This window comes from Artemia franciscana, chromosome 1, assembly GCF_032884065.1.
Source record: "Artemia franciscana chromosome 1, ASM3288406v1, whole genome shotgun sequence".
NCBI lineage: Eukaryota > Metazoa > Arthropoda > Branchiopoda > Anostraca > Artemiidae > Artemia > Artemia franciscana.
The window spans coordinates 50,864,971-50,888,457 of NC_088863.1; the positions used below are offsets into that span (position 1 = coordinate 50,864,971).

Here is a 23,487-nt window from a genome sequence, read left to right on the forward strand (position 1 = left end):
AATACGTTCGATACGGTGGACCACTATGAGTTTATTCAAGCTCTTGACTCGATTTGGGTGAAGGGTTCAAGCCTGGAGTGGTCTTTATCATATCCATACAATTGGTATCAGATAGTTCAGAACGGATAATTTTTATCTTAAAAAAGAAAATAGAGTTTGGGGTCCCACAAGTGTCAATCCTAGGACAACTCCTTGTCATCATTTTCATTTATCGAGTGAAGCACTACCTGTCAGAAGCTGGTGTCATCTTGTTTGCAGATGAGACTTTGCTTTTTCTGGCAGTGCCTTCACTTGATGTTTTGTATAATAAAATTCATAATGCAGTTTCTGAATTTCTTACTTTTTCTCAACAACATCTGTTAACCCTAAACTTTTCTAAAACTTTTTCATGATATTTTCTAGACTCTCGTCAAGTGCAGGAAGGTATTGAATCACGGTTCGATGTGATAAAAAGACCAACGAAGTATTTGGAATTTTCAATTGATAAGAATCTGTTGTGGAAAAACCATTCAAGTGCGATAGCTGAACAATTAAGCAGAGGCCTTGGGATGATACAAAGAACTAAAAATCTGGTCCCAAAACGATTCTAATAATGATTTATTTTTCTATATTTTGTCCATATATTAGCCAAGGACGATACAGGCAGGTAATTTTGTAACATGTTTCAAAAGAGCACAAAAATTCAAAAGAGCTGTAAAATTATTATCGAAATTTTATGATTCTGATGAGGTTCCTGCTCATGAGCATTTTGAAAAGAATAAGTTAATGGATGTATCCCGAATTCGAGAATACCAAGTTGCGATTTTCTCGTACAAATATGTAAAAGCTACTCATGGCTGCTTTAGAAAATCTTTTCACTTTTAATAGAGACCGTCATGATCATAGTACAAGAAAAACTGATAACTTAAGTTATGAGTTTAGGAGTACCACTCCGGCATCTTTTGTGATTCGCCACTATGGTCCCTATGTGTGGAATACATTACCCAAGTGTGTGAAAAATGCGCCCAGTCTTCTGACTTTCAAGTCATGGGCAAAGAAGTTTCTTTTATCTCGTGAGTGAATTTGATGCGAATCCCGTTCCAGGTTGTCATTCTTTTCACGGTATTTCCTCAATTTTCTTTGCTGTCAATTTTTTTGTTTTGACTTTTCCTCTTTGTCTTTTTTTCCTTTCTTCCTTCATGAGTTGAGTTTCTTGTGTGTTGAGATGCTTGATATGAATGTGGTTTTAATTAAATGAGAGTGAAAACCTCGCCTGCCCTTCCAAGCTAATTGCCTTTCTTGGTAGGCGAAAAACGAATAGTGTTTGATTTCTTTTTTGAAAAATACATTTTAATAAATGTATATCAGACTTTGGTAAAAACCTTATCCACCTATTTCAGACTCTAGTACACCACCAGTGAGCCTGGTAGTAGTGCCTATATTTGAAAAATTCCTGTTCTTGCACCTCTGATTTTTGAATAAGCATTCTAAATCATGGAGTTGCTAGCGTATCCTAAAGTAATTCAAACATAATAAAGTAATCCAATTACAAAAAGTATGTTTCTTGAAATAATGTTTCTTGAATAACGTAAAATACTTAATATTATTAATATAATATTTTTGAACGAAACGTTCAAAAATTTGAACGTTTCGAATTCATTCCAGAAAATAATGTTTAATTTTGGGGTCATACACGACTTTTAACATTGTTTCACCTACAAGCTCATCACACATTTCGTCACTACTATTATTCTTTCAATAATGGTATCTATCAGTAAAGTACCAATGATACTGTTAACGTTCACCAATGCTTTATTTTTCGTTGAATTGTCTGTAATTTCCTTGGTGATATTATTTACCAATGCCCTTTTCATTTTGCCTACGAATTCACTGTCTATTACCACATTATTTTTACACAGGTCACAGTTTCGCCACGTAGACAATATATGATTTATGATACTGGTAAAAGAGTAGTTTTTTTTTTACTTTCTGTTGAATGATATTACCCGAAAGATGGCGATAGGGTTTATCAACGGGTAACGTGTTATCACAAGCACTAGCAAGAAGTGCCCCTTGTCATCAACTATTATTTTTATGCTTTCGTTCTCTTTGAGTGGAATCATCTCTGAAGATTTCATTCGCGCGTATCCACCATCATAACAGTAACATTTTTCGGTACTTCAAAGAAGTTTAATCTCTCACTATCATGAAAATGCATGCACACGTTTCCAAAGTGTCACCACTAGTACTTGTTTCGTAGTTCAAATATTTGACTTTGTCAGCATTCAATGCTATAATAACACTATCATGTACACACACCTTCTTGAAATATTACATCTTCACGTTTTTAACATGATGTAAGTGTTTATGCTTCCAGTACACAATTAATACTGATCGAAAACATGCGATAAACTAGGCACTGTCAATGACGAGCGACAGAGTACCAAGGGGGTGGCCGCATAGTAAAAAAAAACCTAAAAACCCAGTTCACCAAAGACTATATGTCATTTTAAGATATAAAAAAGGTTGAAAAATTTTTCAAGTTGAATAAAAGTTTGGAGGAAGCGGGAATTTAGGGCCCTGGAGGGCGACATGAGGCCCTGGAGGGGAACATTGAGCCAAAAGACCATGTTCACAAAAGATTACGTATCATTTTAAGACATGAAAAAAGTTGAAAAAAATGAAAGTTAAAAAGTTGAAAACTATTTTTACGTTAACAAAATAAACAAAACTGGGGTAGGGCATTTCGGTCCATGAAGAGGGCATGGGACCCTGAAGGGGGACATGTGGCCCTGAAGGGGGACATGGGGCTCTGGAAAGGAACCTGGGGACCCAAACTCCTGCGCGTCTGGTAATGCTAAATCAGTATAATCAGGACCATTACACTACAAAAAGGATACCTGGCCGGCTGTAGTCAATACATTTTTGCAACCAAAACAAGTGTCGTTGACCATCAAAAGAACCCGTATGCTCGGTACCACTAGAGCATAAAAAAGAATATGTCTGCCTAGCATCCATCTCAATTCACTGTGGTATGCTTATTCTCGGAATGGTAACAAAAAAAGCGCCCAGATACAATGCACTGATAGCACTTGTAAAACATCCAACTCCCATTGGGAAATCGACAAGAACTTGAATGATTACGCAGTTCTCTCCAGATGCAATAGGCGCAGCGGCTGTATCCACTGTATTATTTCAACACAAAATACTTGGCAATCAAATCATTACACAATTTGTGTTCCCGAAAACATTTATCTCAATGGCATTGCAACAGGATCAGATGGTGACTTTCACTCTCTATGAAAGGTATGGTGCAACCTTGTATTCCAGATAACACTGAGAGGCACCAGCCCAATGAATTTTCAAAATATACCAAATAATTATCGGAAACGAAGAATTGTTGTAATGATACCAAGAAGTTCCTAAAAACATTTATCTAAAGGCACAGCAACTGCATGAAACAATTTGCTTAGAATATATTCCTAAGAACATAATAATATCAATGACTTGTTGGCTCAGATGAATAACGCGTCGTTCTTCTACCATAGGAAATCTCGGGTCTCGCGTTCGATTCTTACACTAGACCATAAAATCAATGAAAAACTGCTTAGAGGTAAAAACTGGGTTGTTGGAAAAGAAAACATGTAGCCATCTATAATTGTAGTAAAAAATATCGCCAACCATGAGTTTAGTTGTGTAGATAGCAGCACTGGAGGAATCGCCGTTAAACCTTCTTAGTGATCTCAAAGCACTAATGGAGCAAAGAGTAGTGACTAAGAGCATCAAAGGAGTATTTTTCCCCATATTATTATCGTATTAGAGGCCAAAAATCAGGGTGGCCGGCGTTTGCCCCCCCCCCCCCCGCAGAAAATACCCGCCGCAGAAAATACCCCCCCCCCCCTTGCAAAATAAGGCTTTCGAAATTTTAGAATTTAATTTGAGTTTTACTTTTTATATTTTCCGTAGGGGGGAGGAATTTTGGTAATTGTGTAGCATACGCCACTATCTTAAGTTTGCGCTGTGTAAAACTCAAGAACAAACCGGTCTCTTCGTTAGTTTCTTTCAGATTAGCACGAGACAAGACAAAGACAAGTGACAGAATGGATGGGAAATATATAATTTAGGCTATATATTTCCACAAAAAGGGGGGGGGTAAAGTATTTGGAGAGTTTGAAGTCTGAACACCATTCTTACTTCATAATGTGCAGAACGATTGTACCTAACACACTTTGCAAGCAGACCCGCAATACTTTGCACCCCCCCCCCACCCGTATAGTGCAAATAAATAGCCCAAATTTGTTTTTAAAGTAACGAAGAAACCGGTTTGTTCTCGAGTTTTACAAATCATGAACTTGGGTGAGTGGCGTACAATACAAAAGCACCGGAATTTTTTATGGAGAGAGGGCCGGATTTCCGGTATTATTAAAAAAAGATCAAAAATTAAATTAAAAGAAAAAGTTTTTTCAACTCAAAGTATGGAGCAGCATCAAAACTTAAAACGAACAGAAATTATTACGTAAAGGAAAGGAGTTGCCCCTTCCACAAGACCTTGCTCCTCACGCCGAAGTTTTGACTTTTTGTCCTAATTCTTCAAGAACGATTCCTGAAACATAATGGCCGTTTAATTAGAACAATAAGCTTTGTTTTAAGATTCTATAAAAAAAAACTTTTTACGTAAAGAACGAGGTCTTTAGGAGGAGGCAACCCCTTTCATATATGTAATAATTTCAGTCCGTTTTAAGGTTTGATGTTGCTCCTTACTTTCAGTTGAAAAGCTTGATTTTTTATTTAATTACTTACAGATAGTATTTGTTAATGGGAAACATAAGTTTTTTAAAGAAAAGTAAAGAGCCTCATTAAGCCAAAAATGAGCAGAAATAAAGTCAAATAATCTTCAAAGTAAAAACTATGGAGTCTAATAGGGAAAAAAAAAGAAAGATACAAAATATTTTTTCATATGAAAAAAAAAAATAGGTCAATAAAAAAATTAACGGATTTAATATGAAAGACTTTTTCCACAAAACAAATCCGTCAAAGAATAGTAAACTGCCTCGTTAAGCCAAAAATGAGTAGAAATAAATTCCAATAATTTTTCCAACTACCACAAATTGCCATAAATAATGAATTAAACCTAAAACGAACAAACATTACAATAAATAACCGATTCAAACTCAAAACGAGCAACAATTAAGATGAGTAGGGCTGACAACCCCCACCCTTCCTCAAGGCCAGAACATAATTTGCACTTAGTGAAAACAAAATACATTTTAAATGTTTTCACTTTTTTGACTTTAGCATACAAAGTAGCAATAAGACTATACGGAATAGATATCAGAATAAGTATATCAAACTGACAATACATGGTTATTTGTTTCTTTTTTTAGGTGAAGTGCAAATTATATTCTGGGCAGAAGAAGACAGGGGTGTTGTCAGCCCTACTCCTTTTAATTTTTGCTCGTTTTGAGTTTGACTAAGCTATCTACTGTAATTTCTGTTAGTTTTTGGATTCATTTATTTATTAATGGTGGTTTGTGGTAGTTTTACGCTTGGAAGATAAGAAAACAAATTTGTAGAATTTGAAAACGTTTTTGTCCGTAAAAACATAAACAATAAGTATTTGTTGGTTCCCAAAGCCAACTATCCTGTCAAAGGATAGCTAAATCTTCTTAAACTTTTTGGCGCAATACGTTTTAGCTTAATTTTGGAGATTGTTTGCCAAAAATTTTTTCTTCTTCGTTGAAAAGAACCAAGGAACGGGAAAAAGAGGAATTTACACCCGAGAAGTATCTTAAAAGCTTAGAAAAAAAAAATCACAAATTAATTTTTGTTGAAAAGAGTTCTATATGAACTTCTGCAATTTCTGGTAGTAGCGGGCACCAAATAAAAATAGACAAAAATTAAAAGAAAAAAATGTAGGCGAACAATCATTAAAACACAGCTAAAACATTTGGCACCAAAAACATTAAGAAGGCTTAGCCATCATTTGAAAAGATAATTATTTTGGCAACCAACAAGTTCTTATTGTTTAAGATTTATGGCCGAAAGCGTTGTCAAATTCTACGAGTTAGTTTTTCTTATCTTCCGAGTGTAAAACTACATCAAATCACCATTAATAAATAAACCCAGAACAAAGACCTGAAAAATCAAGACTTTAGCGTAAAGAGCAAGGTCTTGTGGGAGGGGCAAATCCTTTCATATACGTAATAGTTTCTGTTCGTTTTAAGTTTTGATGCTGCTCCTTAATTTCAGTTAAAAAAAAAATTAATTTAATTTCTTATCGTTTTTAAATAATACCGGGAAATGCAACTCTCTTTCCATGAAAAATTCTGGTACTTGTGTGTTATACTCCACTCACTCAACTTTACGATGTATAAAACTCGAGAACAAACCGGTTTCTTCGTTAGTTTCTTCTTTTCTTTAGAAACGCATTTGGGCTATATATTTGCACCTTGGGGAACAAGGTATAGCGGGTCTGGATGCAAAATGTGTTAGTCTACAGTTATTCTGCATATTATAAAGTAAGAACTGTTTTCTGACATCAAACTGTCCAAATGCTTTACCCACCCCCCTATTGTGCAAATTTATAGCCCAAATTATATACTTCCCATCTATTATGTCACTTCTCTTTATCTTGTCTCGTGCTAAACTGAAAGACACTAACGAAGAAACCGGCTTGCTTTTGAGTTTTGCGCAGCGTAAACTTGAATGAGTGGCGTTTAATACACAAGTACCAAAATTCCTTCCCCCTACGGAAAACAAAAAAAAACTCAAATAAAATTCTCAAATTTGGTAACTTTTTTCAACGAGGGGGGAGGGGGGTTTCCACGAGAAGGGGGGTGTTTACGGGGTGAGTATTTTTCGCGGGGGAATTACCCGTGGGGTTCTTTTCCGCGGCAGGGTATTTTCTGGGGGGCATTTTCTGAGGGTTAATCGCCAGGGGGGGGGGTAAACGCCTAGAACCATCAATCAGGATAGTGGACCTCCGTTTTCTTAAAAATTGCAACGTTATCAGGAGGTCACACCAGGGAGTGTGAAGTTCTCACGATGTAATATGTGCAAAATATAAAAAAAAAATTTGAACATCGACTATACATACGGATTCCAAGAATTAAAATTATATTTCAGAACGTTGCGGATATGGCGAGTAACAAGAGTTCATTTTCTTGAAAATAAGAAGCCAGAAATCGATTATACAAATTGATTCAAAGAATTAAATTCTATTTCAGAACATTGTGGATATTCCGAAAACGCCAAGTAACGAATACTTTTCACATTGTACAAGAAAACAATCGGATGAATAAATCAATATTTTTATGGCAATACGACATAAGGGATATTACAAAAAGATATCTTACAAACTTTGAGAGATTCAATATGATTATCAAAAAGAAGTACTTCAAATCCCTTGAAAAAAAAAGAAATCACTTCGATTGAAATTTGGCAGTAAAAGATAACTTTTGACTAATTATATCAACACATTAATCAATTTTTTATTCACGAGCATATTTTCCGCTATATTTACGTCTGGCGGTGCATGGCAGATTTGGTATTAAGCATTTGCACTTTTGAACACAACCCTTTTTTACAGCTGCACTCTTGGTAAGATCCTTGCAGGAAAAAGACGCCTCTGGCAAATCACTTCAATGTGGAACTCATTTTCCACCTTTGTCTCGTTTGCATCCCCATTCTAAAGGATCAAGTTTAGGTGGATCACATATAAGCGACTGATTCCAGATTCTGGCTTGGAAAACAGCATATCAGATATGCTGAAGCGTTACTGTTCTCATTGGAGGAATTCGGTCCACCGATTTGGCTTGGCTAAACAGGTTTTTGCAAGCCTCATTGATGTCAGCATCGCAACTCGTGCGCTCATACAAAAGGATTACAAATCGTTTGATCACGACAACAGCGTCCTTGTCAATGTCATTGTCACATTCGGTTGCACTAGTCATCGATCATGATATCTCGGGATAGATATACCATAAGATTCCAGCCTGTAGCACGGCCAAAGCTTGCAAATTAAGAAGTGGTGTTGCAGCCAAGAAAAGCATGGAACATTGGCAGTGCTTTACATTTGGATGTACCAAAATTTGCAGCGAAGCAGTGTATCGGGATAAACTAGCGGGTTGCACGAACTCCAAAGAACATCATCAATTCCACGACATTCAAACCTTAAAAAATCGAACCAGCCAAACAAGAACACCCGTGTCTACCGACTGAACCATCGGGAGCTTGTACCAATTATCACTGCCTACCTTCGCGTGTAGAACAATGCGAGTATCCGCCTCTTCATGTATACAGAAACTTAAATTTCTAGCACCGACCATTCAGTCAGAACACAACAAAAGTTATTTCCTCATAGCAAATAGGATCATCAGGATGGCCGATCTTTTCCAACAAGATTTAAAAAGAGGAAGTCAAACAGCTCTTGCTTATTCTCATCAATCCGCAAGAAGTCCTTTCATGTCGACTTCTTGGGTATCCTTGTTGTGAACGAGACCCAAGTTCTGATCCCTGTTCAACGCTTTGTTCTTGTTCCAGATTTCAGGCTATCTTCCATGTGCATGTCCCAGATGACATCAAGTCTTTTGCACCACATGCGCTGAGATCAAATATAGGGAATGAATACGTCAAGTTTTGGTTTCACCGGGGGTCAATGACCAAGCAGGAACAGGGGGAAAAATAAGAAATAAACCAACACAAAATGTGAAAAACAAGAAAAAAAAATCCAATGTTCAGTGTCAAAAATCCTTAAAAATCACAAGCTAGGCAGGAGAAAGCACATGATTTCAACAGAAAAATCGATAAAAATGAAATAACTCACACTCAAATGAATATCCAAACCAACCCAGAGACATCAACTCAAGGGAAACCAAAAAAAAATAACAAATAATTATATTGGAAATTTTTTGGAGATATCATAGGCAGCGCAATGGTACTGCCTAAGTAAAGAGCGACTTGGGTATAATGTACATTATACACTTCGTATAAAAGGAGTTGTAGAAACTTTGAAAAGGGCTCATTTGACTGGAAATTGAAAGGGCTAGTGCCAGTTTTAATGGTAAAAAGAGATTGAGGGGCAACAGGCCCCCCAAAAAAACATCATTTGCCCGCCGACATACAATCAAAATAATGAGATAACCATTTTGTTCAATGTAGTTGAAAGGTCCGGCAATTATGTCTTTGAGGATGACAATCCCCCCGAAGCCCTCAGGGCAGGAGTTGTAAGTCGTGCCCTGGGGGCCTATAAGGTTTCAAGAGAAAGGGAAGTCGTAAAAACTTCAAAGGAACTCATTGGATTGGATATCAGAATTTATATTGCCCTTTTTAAAACCCAAAGTGATCAGAGGGCAGCTTACCCCCTTCACATACGTCGTATTTTTCCCAAACGCATCTAATTGAAATTTTGAGATAGCCACTTGTTCAAAAAATAGTATTTGAACAAAAAAAAATAGTTTGTGATCAAAGATCACACAACAAGGCCTTGGGGTTTGAAACAGCCCCCAAAGTCGGGGAAAAGGGTTGTAAGTTACATCTCAGGGCATATAAAGTTTTATGGAAGGATGGGTCATGTGAACTTTAGAAGAGGTTCATTTGATTGAAAATGTATAGTCCTAGTTTCCTTTTAAGTCAAAAGTGATAGAGAGCAATTAGCCTCCCCTCCTCCCTGAAATGTTCTTTTCCGCCAAACGCATTCGATTGAAGGTGTGAGATAGCCATTTTGTTCACAACAGTCCAAAGAGTTTATAACAATGTCTTCAGGTTGGACACAACCCCTCAAGAGCCCAGGGGCAAGGGTTGAAAGTTATGCCTCGGACCATACAGGGTTCTTATGGAACGGGTGTTCCTGTAAACTTCGGATCGGAGGGAGCCTATTTGATTGGAAATTTGAAGTTCTAGTGCCCTTTTTAAGAGTCAAAAGTACATGGAGGACAACCGTCCCCCCAAGCTTATCATTCCCCTAAACACACCCAATCAAAATTTTATTGGGATATTTTGTTCAGAAATGTTAAAGATCCAAAAACTATGTCTTTAGGGACGGCAACCTCTCCGTAGTCCAAAAGGCGATTCGTTCATCGTTTGCATATAGTATATGTTAATGAGAAAGGTATGTATTTTGAACCTTACCTTCCAAAAAATAAGGGAATTCAGATGAGCCTTTCAGCGAATGTTGAGTAGAGTGTTGAACTAAATCAAGACACTTTATGTGTATACGGATTGTCAAAAGGGCGAAACTTGGGAACGAGTGAGTATGTTAATTTTGAACTTTCAGGATATGTGTCCATAAGGGACACGATCAAAAAGGCAATATTTGCATGCTACCACTACAACTACCACCACTATTACTACCACACTACTCCACTTACAATATGGAAATATTGAACTAAAAACTAAATCAAAAGACGCTAAGTGCATGTGCATTGTCAAAAGAGTGTATCTCGAGAATTGATTTGGTTGTTAAGTTGGAACTTTCAGAGAATGCTCAAATGGGAAGATCATCTGACCAAAAGGTAATATGCGCACGCAACTACTAATACTACTATCAATTCTATATTTACTACTATTACAGCTAATTGAAAGGCTTAGAGCTCTGAGTTGAAAATTTAAAGAAGTATATGAACATACAGGTTATCAAAAGGACATATGAGGATTGGCATAGCAATGGCTATTTGAATTAAGTTGAATCTTCCAAGACTTGACGAGAGGGATGTTTAACAGACCAAAAGGCAATGCGTTAATACTACTGCTGCTATTAGGACTACTGCTTATGGTTTGAATACTACTACGAGTAATACCTATACTATTACTGTGGCTACTATTATATCTATGCCTAACGGTAATGAAGATGAAATTTTCAACGAAATTTGAGGGGGAGGTGAACTGATTCATAATACACCATCTGTAAGCAGGTTGTCGAAAGGCGTAACACCAACATATTAGGAACAGTTTGTTGTGTGAAGTTGAAACTAACAGGGCTTGTTGTGGGGGATTTTGAACTAACCATAAGGAAATATTTGCATCCTAATAATACAATTTCTTCTCACACTACTACTGCTACTATTATTACTACTTCTACTATTACCACTAAAGTTAAGGCTACTACTATTAATTTTACTGCTCCTACTATTAAACTAAGGGTATTAAGGCGAAAGATTTGGAATGTATTGAAACATTATGGAACTAAATCGAAACACACTATGCCCTAATATATTGTCAAGAAGACGTATTAGAAATGCTTCAGGAACGCTTGATGGTATAAGGTTGAAACTTTCAGCGTGTGTTAAAGAAGATGTTGAAGAAACCAAAGGTGCTATGCGCACACTCTATTGGTGCTATCTCTATAAAGGTGCTATCGCATACTATTGGTACTACAACTATAGCTACTATGCAAGCTAAGAGTATTAAAGGTGAAGCTTTTAAGGAATATCCAGGCGGACGTTGAATATGAGCATCTAGATTTTCTAAAAGGTGGCATAGTAATATCGCAAAAACGACCTCTATTATTAAGTTAGACCTTTAACTGTAAATTGTGGGGGATTTTCGACTAGCCAGAAGGCACTATATGTATACCATTAATACGACCACTGCAGTTACTGTAATCTATGATGCTAAGAGTATTAAGGTGAAACTCTTAGGGATCGTTTAGGGGAAGTTTTGAAAAAAACTACGGGCTATGCATGCAGGTTTTCAAATGAGCATAAAAGCAAAATCATGGGCCGCGCCGCTCTATAATCACTAGAAATATCATTGGAACTTTTCAAGGACCTAATTCGATCCAGAATCGAAGTTCTAGTGCCTCTTTCGAGAGTAAAAAGAGATTGGAGGCCGGGTAGCCCTTCTCCCAAGCCCATTCATTTTCCCAACACATCGAGTCAACACTTTGAGACGGCTATTTTGTTCAGCATATTAGGAGGGTCAAGCAACTATGTCTCTAGGGACATTGGGCATGTCGATGCCCCTCCTCCCAATTATGCAATTGACCTATTAAGCTTTAACACTAAAAGTTGCTTTAAAACTAAATCAAAAGGCACTGTGTGTATGGTTGCCAACAAGACATCTCAGCAATTTCTCTAGAACGACTGGGGTATTAAGTTGAAACTTCCATGGCTACTACCATTACTACTTCTATTCTTATAATTTAAATAATTCAAAAGATTGTAAGTGCATTCAGGCTGTCAAAGAGCATCGATAGAATGCTGTGTGAGTGATACTAAATTTTATTTTTCAGGTCAACTTGAAGAAGTATAAAATTAAATTAAACGATAATATTTCTGTACATATTAACAATTGTTGAAAAATTCCCCAAACATACAAAGAGCAAGCCAAACTATGGATTCATATAGAAAACAAGAGCCAAGAGCTCATATGGCAGTTGTGACGAGGTCAGAAGAGTCAAGAGCCAAGAGCTTCTTCCCACCCAGTTTCATTACTATCTCTCCACTCTAAGCGTTCTCCAAGATTTCCGGTTCCCACCTCCAACTCCCCCCAATGTCACCAGATCTAGTCGGGATTTAAAATAAGAGCTCTGAGACACGGGGTCCTTGTAAATAATCAAATTTTAGATCCGATAACCCGTTTGTGTTAAAAATACCTCATTTTTTCAATTTTTTCCGAATTAACCGTCCTTCCACTCCCCCCCTCCTCAGATGGTCAAATCGGGGAAGCCACTATTTCTAATTTAATCTGGTTGGGTCCCTGATAAGTCTACTAGCTTTCAGCAATCACTATATTGATCACATATCTAGTTTCGGATCTTCTTCATGTAAAAATTGGGGTGGTCCGGCATTCGAACCTGAAACCTCTCGCACCCTATGCGAGAATCATACCCCTAGACCACAAGCCATACTTAAGAAGAATAATAATTTGTTTTATCGGCAAATAAAATTATTTTCAACTATCTTGTTCGCTTACTCCCCCCCCCCCCCCCGCAGATGGTCGCATCAAGGAAGAGACTATTTCCAATTTAATCTAATCTGGTCCCGGATACGCGTGCCAACTTTCATCTTCCTAGCTTATCTGGAAGTGCCTAAACTAGCAAATACCCTCAACTCCCCCAAAAAGAGCGGATACGGTCCGGTTATGTCAATACCCTATCTAGGACATGTGCAAATATTTCCCACCAAGTTTCATCAATATCTCTAGACTCTAAGCATTTTCCAAGATTTCCTGATTCCCCCTCCAACTCCATCAATGTCACCTGATACGGTCGGGATTTAAAAATAAGAGCTCTGATAAACGAGGTCCTTCTAAATAGACAATTTAGCAGTCTCTAAACGAGAATGCTAGAAAATCCTGCGCCCCCTTCATGGAATTTCTCTTCCCCCACGATAAATTCTCCATGGAAAGATTATTCCACGTAACCCCCTCCCCTCGACCCCCTCCACCCCAACCAGAAAATCCCCTGAAAACGTCTGTACACTTCCCAATAACCATTTCTACATGTAAACAATGGTTAAAGTTTGTGACTTGCAGCCCCTCCCTCGGGGAATGTGGGGGAGTAGGCCATCCCCAAAGACATACTTATTAGGTTTTTCGACTGTGCTGAACAAAATGGCTATCTCAAAATTTTGACACGGTGCCTTTTGGGGAAAAATGGGCATGGGAGGGGGCCTAGGTTCCCTCCAAGTTTTTGATCACTTAAAAGGGCACTAGAACTTATTATTTCCGTTAGAATGAGCCCTTTCGCGACATTCTAGGACCACTGGGTTGACACGATCACGCCCGAAAAAAAAAATAAACACACACCCCGTGATCAGTCTTTTGGCAAAAAAACTAAATTCTACATTTTTGCAGACAGGCGCTTGAAACTTCTACAGTAGGTTTCTCTAATATGCAGATAAAGATGAGAATTTTACATATATTAACACTTCCTTGCCCATATTCAACATAGAACATGTCATCACTTCTCTATCCATAGATGTCTCTCAACCACAGGTTCGTTGCAATTATTTAATATCTGATCACCAGCCAATATCATTTTCTTTCTCACCAAATAAAACTTCCAAGATATCTACTGAATCACTCACAAAAACCAAATCCATCTTATGTCTGTGATTGGACATCAATGAACACTGAACTGTATTGAGATAGTGTTTCTACAATCCATTCCAAGATTAAGGTACCCTATATCTTGTTGAACAAGCACTCACCACTGCAGCACTGCCTGCTGAGGAAAAACGTAACCTTTTTGACACTTAATATGCAGAGATATTCAATGCTTTAATATGCAGAATCTCTCACTGTTCCAATTAAGTGATGCCTTCTAGGGACTGTTCTTATGTGGCAGGAAACTCCATGTGTCGCTCAACCATGTGATTCAGTCACGTTTTGGCCAAACCTATGGACAAATATGACCAGCCATGGTCCAGTCCTGTTAACCCTGTTTGCATTGCTACAAAGAAGAATTGTGCTAAGGAACTTCGGAATCAACACAAGCAAATCACACAGCAGACAGCGCAAAAATAAAAGATAGTTTTCATTTCCTTTGGTTGTCACACTATCCAAGGATCCACAAAAACTCACTTTCAACTGCTGATACTCCTTCTTCTGATTAGTATTTTTTCTATGAGGCTGAATTCTCTCCACAAGACCCCCAATTTAAACAAAAAACACTGGAGAGCTTGACCAATTTCTGCATGCATTCCCTGAATCTGATTGTATAGTATCTGTAAAGTATGTTGCTACTGCTATCATGCACCTTAAACCCAAGCAGTCATGAGACATAGATGGAGTTCTCACACTACATATCGAAAATAGTGGTCCTTTACTTTTAGAACATCTCAGGTTACTACTGAAGATGATTTTTACACAGGGTTTGGTTCTGCCAACATTCTGTGCCGAAGATCTTTCTAATATTCCAAAAAAAAACCTCCAGTCAATGCACCTCTTTCAGGCCCATAGCTATAGCAACTAGTTTATGTGAACTTTATGAAGTACTGTTCATAAAAGAGCTACTAATAAGATATTACATGCCTCCTAACCAATTGGGCTTTCAACACGGTATTGGATGTGCAGACGCCATTGTGGTTGTTGCTAATGCACTGATTGATGCTTCCTTTACATGCAGTTCACTCACCTTAGCAAGTCATAATGTACACCATGCCTTTCACTCCCTGATCCAACCCCTCATGCTTTCAAGGGCTGCTAAAAGAGGAGTAAATCCTGTTATCATCAGCTCTCAAAGGGTTGTGCATGCTAAGCTACAAGTTCAATTTAACATCCCTCTTGAGACAGATGAAAGGGCAAGGCCACAGGATTGGACTGTACTAGTTAAGAAAGGAGCAAGGCAATTTCCTCACCTTGTTGTTTCAATAACTATATCCTCAAAGCTGAAGATCAATTTTTGTCTGACTTCAATATATCTTTAGTCACTTCAGCCAAACCTAGACAAAGTTTCTGAAACACTCAAAAAATTGCAGAGTACTTAAATTTAATTCAAAACTGAAAAATCCAACATAAACCTTTTTAACTGGAAAGTCCCACTTCCTCATAAAGCTGTACTTGGAAATTCAAAGATATGCCAGTCTGATCAAATTGTTTATCTCAGGAACCATTGGGAATGCAATTTCTCACAGTTAACACAATGGAGTAGAGTTTGTTTAAAATATTTTAAGAATGGCACTGGTTCTTGATATTGTTGATAAAATGAAATTTATTGATGTTGAAAGGCAATGTCGTCTCTGATGTTGAAAGACAAGTCGTCTTTGCGAGCATTGGCTCTACAAACTTCATATTTATTTTTTTCCTAGGCCTAGTTCAGTTCAAACAATTAAAATATAGTGTTAAATTTGATTTATTTTCATCTTAGTCCTTTGGGATTTTTTGGAATTTAGAGTTTTTGATATTTAAAGAATAAATGAACTTGAACACTAATCATTTCCTAATAGAACACATCAAATGCCATATATCCCCTTCATAGGCTTCCATAGTCTCTGATAAGCTTTGTTTCAATTGCTGTTATCTGTTAACTCTATGCAACACTATTGGTCTCCTCCGTATCCTCTATATTGCACCAATTTGGAAGATTCTTACACACACTGGTAAACTGATATTCTGCTTCACTTTCTTCAATTTTGTGAAATACTTATTGAGATATCCAATTTGGACACACAGTTCAAAGCTCATCATTAGACTTCACACAGCAAATCATATTGTAGTTGTTGCTAAACTTATAGAAAAACACAGTCAAAAGCTTTGAAACCATACTTGGAAACAACTTCTTTTACACTAGTTAAATTTGCACACAATCACAGCTTTTGTTCTTCACTTTCGTTACAAGTGCCTAGGTTCTTCTTTACTTTTGTGTTTATTGAATTGTCTTTTGTCCAAGAAAGTATAGTGCTCTTTTGCTTTATTTTTTCTTTTTTGTAGTGCTCCGTCATTTTGTTGTATAATGATGAGTTTCCAACAAATAAAAATAATAACTATTACTAGGGTTTCCTTTAAATCTGTCCTGTGCTTACAGATTTTCAAAATATTACCCATGATGTTGGCTATGTAGTTTTAATAGCCAGGATTGGGTGGTGATTAGGATTTGGCTCATTTGGGTTGCCCGGCTACAATTTTGTTTCATTCAGAAGATACCAACCTCTAAATATTTATCCAGCAAAATATATTAATCAAAATATATCCTTCATAAACATGGACATTAGGCTGCTTTCAGATAATGTTTGATACTTATGCGTTGTAGTGACCCTACTCAATCTCTTGATCTGGGTAGAATTGGTTTGTCTCTCTACATTTGGATATAATTATCTTTGGCTCAGTGAGATAAACTACTATCTAGGTACATTTTAATTAAATAATTAATATATATAGTTGGCATCTTGGTTAGTGTAATATCATGCATCGAGGTTATGCTAATGCCGGCTTGCTTTTGCTTATATATTACTGCTTGTGTACTTGCTTTCAGTCGCTATATTATGCTTTTGTTATAGGTGCCTGGGTTCAATAAATTAATGATCTGGTAGAATTCTACATGGTGTCATAAGATTGAGACAAAAGCAGTAAGCATCGATTGGGATTCAGCCTCCCTTGGTGATGAATGAAAACGCTTCAAACAACATACCAAACTTATGTATCTGGGACCCCTGTCAGGAAAGACACGGGAAAGCAAATGCACTTACCTCCTAGTCTGGGCTGGAGAAAAAGGGCTTCAGATATTCAACACTTTTACTATTGCTGCAGCAGAAACCAACAACATAGAGTTACCTGAAGATATTCCGTGAATATGCTACACCAATCACAAACAGTGTATTTGCTTCATACATATTCCAGAAACACAACCAGCACAAAGGAGAAAGCATTGATAAATGTATCATAGAACTAAAAATACTGGTGAAAGTGACAAGATGATCCAAAACAAAATAGAAAGTGGCATCAGGACCCAAAAATGAGAGAAAGACTTATTCTAGAGAGTGATGCTCCAACACTTGGATCAGCTATTGAAAAGTGTCAAACCTACCTTGGATCAACTTGGATCAACAGGACAGAAATGAATAAAATAATCAACAGCTACAACAACGTCTTTCAAGGAATACGAAGGCTTGATGGAGAATGCCACTTACCTGAATGATGGTACAACCCTTATTGCATACCCAGCAAGAAGAATCCCATCATCACTCCAAGACAAATTGGAAGCTGAACTATATTACATTGGAAGCCGAGGGAATCAAATTAAAAGATCTCTAGACAAACTGACTGGGTCAATTCAATGGTAGTAGTAGAAAAAAAAGGACAGCAGTTTACGAATATACATAGACCCTGTCGATTTGAATAAATCCATCAAAAGACCCTTCTATCTGATCCCATCCCTTGAAGATGTAACATCAAAGCTCCATGGAGCAAAGTTTCTGAGCAAATTGGATGCAAAATCTGGGTGTTGGTCATTGGTCTTGGATGGTGAATCTGCAGACCTAACGACATTCAACATAATTTTTGGTATATGCCATTTCAAATGGATGCCATTTGGTATCATATCAGCCCAGGATGAATTTCAAAGATGAGTGGATGAGGCCCTTGAAGGATTAGACGGATTTGCTATCATCATCAATGATCTTCTCGTTTTTGGATCATCCCTTGAAGAACATAACAAGAGTTTGAAAGCTGTACTGTCGAGAGCAAGAGAAAGGGGCATCATATTCAACCAATGAAAATGTCACTTCTGTGTCACCAGCATGACTTACTTTGGACATGTCATCAGTGAACAAGGAATGCAACCACATCCTGAAAAAACCGAAGCTATTAAGAAGATGCCCACACAATCCATCCCAGGAGAGCTTGCAACTCTGTTGGGGAAGCTAAATTACCTTGCAAAATACATTCCAAACCTATCAACAATAAACAAAGTCTTGCATGACCTCAGCAAATCTATAGACTTCAATGGGACCAAAGAACATGACAAAAACCTGAGAAGCATCAAAAACTCAAGTCACAAATTTAGCCTATTTTGACCACTCAAGCAAGTCCACTAATCTAACCGTTGACGCATCATCACATGGCTTAGGAGCATTAATCTCATCAGATGGCAATGTAATTGCTTACGCCTCATGTACCCTCAGCCAAGCAGAACAAAAATACTCGCAACTGGAGAAGGAGCTATACGCAATAGTTTTTGGTTGCAAATACTTGCATCACGTCATACACAGCAAGCATGTAAGATTAACCACAGACCACCATCCACTTGAGACTATCCTTTGAAATCTGCTTCAAAAAGACCCTGCTAGAGTGCAACAAATGATGCTACAAATTCAACTGTATGATCTTGAGTTTGTTTACAGACCAGGGACAGAAATTGCAGTCACTGACACACTATCAAGACTACACCTCCCTGACAATGACGAGAGGCTCCACAGAGATATTGCAGTTTATGTCCAACAAGTTAAATGAATTCTTCCTATAAGTGACAAAAGACTCGAGGAAATAAGACTCTATACAGAGGAAGATGAAAAGGTGGCCGTCCTTAAGGAAGTCATCCAAAGTGGATGACCTAAAACTAGAAAGCAATGCAGTACTGATCTCTTGACATACTGAAATTTTCAGCATGAACTGTCATATCGGAATGGCATCATTTTTAAGGGTGAAAGGATAGTTATCCCCTTGACACTGCAATCAAAAGTTCTAAAGCAGCTCCATGTCTCTTACCTTGGCATGGAAAAAACAAAAAAACACGTCAGGATACTTATCTACTTCCCAAGGATGAACAGTGACAATGAAGCTCTTATTAGAAACTGTCCCACCTGCTAAAAATTCAGCCAAAATAACCAGAAAGACCCTGTCATCAACTCCCTGAGTCCCTTACTTCCATGGCAGCAGGTGGTTTCAGATATCTTTGACTGGAATGAAGAAAAATATTTTATCAGTCTACTACCACAGCCACTATTTTGAAGTTGACAAGTTAAGAAACCTAACATCCATGGACATAATCAGCAAACTGAAAGCAGAGTTTACTTAGCATAGCATTCCTAAAACCTTCATGTCAGACAATGGGACACAATGCTTATTGTCAGAGTTTCAACAGTTTGTGGAAGACTGGGGGATAAGCCACAAGACATCTAGTCCTACATACCCCCAAACCAACAGATTGGTAAAAAAGGCTGTGCAAACATGCAAGAACTTTTTTCTCCAAAGCAACTTAGGGTAGGGACAACCCATATCTGAGTCTCCTGGAATACAGGAATACACCTGTAGACAGTTGCAATACTCCTGCTCAACTGCTCATGAGCTGCAGCTACATTCCACTCTACCTTGCACACCAAAACATCTGTAAAAGCAGGTTGTCTTAACTAATAAATATCTGCAGAAGTGGAAAGAGGCCCAGTCAAGACAGAAACAATACTTCAACAAGCATGCTAAGCCTCAACCCACACTCCACACAGGTGATACTATGTGTTACCAGAAGCAACCACAGAGTCAGTAGCGCACTGCAGACATCATAGCATCAGTAGGTTGCCAAAGATAATTCTATATCACAACTGAAGATGGAACTATACTACAAAGAAATAGAAAGCATCTATCAAATGCATTACTCTCAACACCTGTAAAAAAGAGACAGCACAGAGAACATGATATATTCACAACACCTACTCACAATCCAAAGGCTATCACACCCTATGCAGATGCATTACTGCTTACCACATCATTTAGTACAACCTCACCAAGCAAATCCATCACCAGTACCCCTGATAGCCCATTCCCAGATGAAAACATCAAGTCAGAGGAAAAGTCAGTGACCAAAACCAGATACAGATGGCTCATCAAGCCACCAAAAAAGCTAAACATGTGAGCTTCTGAAAGTGTGGTTATAGTACCCCCTAGTTTCTCTCAGTTCTGTGCTCAAGCAGTGCCATAGTGGAGCCCGTCACTCACATGTTATTGGCTATGTGTGAAATGTCACATAGCCAATGTGTGTAAGAAGGAGGATGTAATATCATTCATGTAGGTTATGCTAATGCTGGCTTCTTTTTGCTTATATATTAATGCTTTTGCGCTTGCAGGGCTTTGCTTTATTATGCTTTTGTTATAGGTGCCTGGGTTCAATAAATTAATGATCTAGTAGAATTCTATGGTTAGGTCTTGAATATAATGTGTTCAGGGCAGCCTGCTTTCCATAATTCTCCATTGTAGTTTCTATAACTTTGTTACTAAAGTATTATATTTTCATTATATTTAGCGATATTTCATTAGGATTAACCTATCTTCACTTCTTGAGTGGGGTTGCTATAACACACAAGTACCTAATATTTTTCTGGGTAAATATTTAGAGGTTGGTATCTTCTGAAGGAAACATGAGAAACAGACAAAAGTACCCTAACAATATTGGATTCCTTTTTATGCTATATCTAAATATCATGTTTTTTTCTCAAAATGCCCTCTACCCTAGTTCCTGATGGTCTCATAAGTAAGATTGGTAAGATATCAAGTCTTTGGATAGCTTACCACCACTTTAAATGTTAAATCACAATACAACTTCTTTTGCACCATTTAGAAAGTCAATTATTTCACCATTAGATTTGTCTAAGAGTTCTTAACCATTATATGAATATTTTGGCCAAATACAACACTAACAATTTTCAATATACTGATAATCGACAGTGAGGCCTTGTCACAGACACACACTAAACTTGACCATAAACTTAAAAACGTAGCACAATCTTGGATAAATGACCTTAAAATTAGAACAAAATATCTAAGCCATTGACAACCTCTATAAAAAAAACAGGCTAGGATGTAGGCTAAGAATAACTTTAATTTAAATTTAAATATTAAGAAAAGGTTTTCTTAGATTGTATTTAGGTAATCCTAACTAGCATAGTCTGAACCATCAGTCAATCTTAAGTATATATGACTATCTACATCAAAGCCAAGATTAGGAGTTTACTGTCTATGTTTATAGAAAAAATGTTTAATCAACACTTTTGCACTAGATTGTGCACTGTCTGTGTGCTGGGGGGATTACCCTAGCCCTAATAATATATTTTCCATTACTGTATGTTATGTTGTTACACATCATAAATTCTTTATTGAAAAGTTTCCTGTAGTCTTGACTGATGTCATAGTTTTGCCTGGGATTGTTCATAATATATACCAAAATATTAGATGAAATGATTTTAAGAAGTGGATAACAATGGAAAGAAACATGATACAGTAAGACCTATAGTACTTGGTAAATGTATATAAAAGTTCAAATAATTGACTTACCATTAAAGTGAACACACCACTTGATACTTTTTTTATGCCCTTTAGGAATATAATAATTACTTCTGTTGCAAATTGAAATTTTGAGCTCTTTTCAAATTCTCTTTTTGAGCTCTTAAAAATGACAATTTTTCAACTGAAGTATGAGTTATTGTTTGTTTTTGACAAAATAATGCTACATTTTCTCAGTCCCATTTTCTTGGTTGTATTTGACAAAATAGTACTACATTTTGTCAGTGCCAAAATTATTTATAGTTAAGTAAGGTTAGGTCAAAAAGTGCTTGGATTTGAATTTACAATTGCAACAATTATTATATTTGTAAAGAGCATAAAAAAGCATCAGGTGGTATGTTCACTCTATTGGTAAGTAAATTATATAAACTGTGATACATTTACCCAGTGCTTGAACCATGTCTAATCTTAGGCATGATCTATAGACAGTAGGTTTAGATAGATGGGATTAGCTGATGATCAGGACTAAGCTAGCTGAGACTAAAATCTGAGGAAAGTTTGTTTCTCAAAATTTAAATTTAGAAGAAAGCCACCCTTACAACACTTGTCTTAGATTATACAAATGCACATGCCTTTGTGAAAAGATGATTTTTAAGTAGAGCACAAATTATGAGAAAAGAGCAATTTGCCGCAAATTTTGTATTATAAATAAGATTCTTGGACCCCAAGAGTTACATAGTGGTGATTACCTTTAATATTTGTCAGTATGGATTCTTCAGCTAGAGATTTGTTGCCTCAGGGTGTGTTCCAGGCGCTTATGCCAGGTTCACACGCATGGGATTATGTAAAAATCCTACAGCCAAATCCTTAAAGGTTCCAAAAAAAAGTGTTCACACGCAAAGAAGCGTCTATATGCATTAGGCCTTTTTTTGCGTCAACCAGGTGGTTTAACCAACGACAATTTTGGTTTAACCAGCTTCAGCCCTTTTTTTGCATCAACCAGCTGGTTCAACCAATGACAGTTTTGGTTTAACCAGCTTGTATGTTTCACGCAAAAATGGAAAAAAAATGCACATGCTTGAGCTCAAACAAAACTGTTTGGCAAAATCACTCTTTTCACTTGTCAGATTGGGCAAACAATTTCAAACATAGAACATTTGTAAAGTGTTAGGAGTGTCATTCTATTGTAATTAATTGATTTAGCAATGGCTTAATTTCCTCCGGATTTAAAATATTTCATATTAATTTGAGGTCAGAGTAAATTGAGAAATGATCTAACATACTCTCTGGTATATTTGAACAGATAGGAAGGGGCTAAACTAGTGGAATCTTTGGTTAAATTCTTCAGGTAATATCTTGGAAAATGTTGTATTCATACTGTAAAAGGAAAATCATCTATAAAAAATCCTAAATGATAAAACTTTGGCTTTGTTGATCTACCCTAAACAGAGGATAAAATTCTAATTTGACTTCTTTTTGTTTTGAATTTGGAATTACCCTACCAGGCTATTGATGAAATTTCCAGTCAAATGCCAGTTTAGCTATTTTTTGCTATCTTTGAAAGCGGTCATGTTAGGAGACTGAAACTTTCAATGATCAATCCATAGCTAAAAACATACTCTGAGAAGGTATTGCTAAGCTTTTGTGTTAACTCTCTTCTGATTTTTAAGTCTTAGAATTTTGCATACTTGACTGGTCTATATCTATTAAAATTTTAGCAAAATAACATTTTGATCTCCATGAGGAAAGTGTCATGGGAAAGTGCTTCAAAACACTTTCCCATGACATAGTTTAGTCTCTAGACTCATCCTTGAAAGTTTCATTTTCCTAACCTAAATCTTTTTCAAGATAACAAAATTT

General features: G+C 37.0%; 1 pseudogene; it reads right to left on the reverse strand.

Moving 5' to 3' along the window:
* LOC136032950 (oxygen-dependent coproporphyrinogen-III oxidase-like) overlaps nucleotides 1-22,444 on the reverse strand; it is a 169,475-nt pseudogene extending 147,031 nt beyond the window's left edge.
* Between the last annotated feature and the right edge of the window lie 1,043 nt (nucleotides 22,445-23,487).